This window comes from Limulus polyphemus, unplaced genomic scaffold, assembly GCF_000517525.1.
Source record: "Limulus polyphemus unplaced genomic scaffold, Limulus_polyphemus-2.1.2 Scaffold451, whole genome shotgun sequence".
Taxonomy (NCBI): Eukaryota; Metazoa; Arthropoda; class Merostomata; order Xiphosura; family Limulidae; genus Limulus; species Limulus polyphemus.
The window spans coordinates 47,770-48,745 of NW_013666061.1; positions in this window are offsets into that span (position 1 = coordinate 47,770).

Consider the following 976-nt stretch of genomic DNA (forward strand, 5'->3'; position numbering starts at 1 on the left):
TGTTACTGGAGCATTACTAAGCCCGAATGGCATCACTCAGTATTGCCAGAGACCTTGGTCATAACTAAATGCTGTCTTAGGTTTATCTGCTTCAGCCATTTTTACTTGATGGAACCTGACTTTAAGTCCAGAGTTGAAAACCACCTGGCTCCACTTAGGGCATAAAGAGTATCATCAGTTCTTGGCAGTGAGCATGAGTCTTTTTCGGTTATACTGTTAAAAGCCCTGAAGTCCACACAGCAACGTTAATTCACATCCTTCTTCTGGACTAACACGACAGGAACTAACCAGGGACTATCTGATTTCTCGACTATCCCTTCCTTAATTATACCATCCATGACTTTCTCTATCTCTTGTCGCTTTGCTGGAGCTATTCTCCTTGGAGGGAACTTTATTGGACAGTGATTGCCTGTGTTTATTCTGTGCTCTACAGGGTTTGTGCAGCTGAGGTCATGATCTCCTTTCGAAAAGACGTCTGCATAATTTGCTAAAAGTTATTTTACCTGAAGAGCCTGTGATGATGCCAAATGGACTATGCTCTTCTTATAGAGGTCAGTCAAATGTTCTAGAAGTGTATGTCCTTTCTTTAAAGTTGTATTTCTTGCTTTAACATTGACTGGCTCTACCTCCTGGCACACACCCAACAATGCCCCTTCCATAAATGTCTGCTAACATTCAGAGAAATTGGCCACTGTTATAGGTACTACTTGATGACCTGCTACAAGTGACCTTCCAATCTTCAAATCCGCTGGCCTGGATGGGTTTTCCACTGCTTCCACATGCATTGGCTTCCTTGGGGATGTTCTTTTATCCTACCTCAAAATTGTCTTCTCTGACATAGGGGGTATTGTAGTTGATTTAAGTCCTGTGACGTGCAGATCAACGGATGCAGTAACACTTACTGGAATCTGGCCTTTGTTGTTTACAAACGTCATTTTATCGAAGTTAACTACACACTTCCTCGGTAGTAAATACT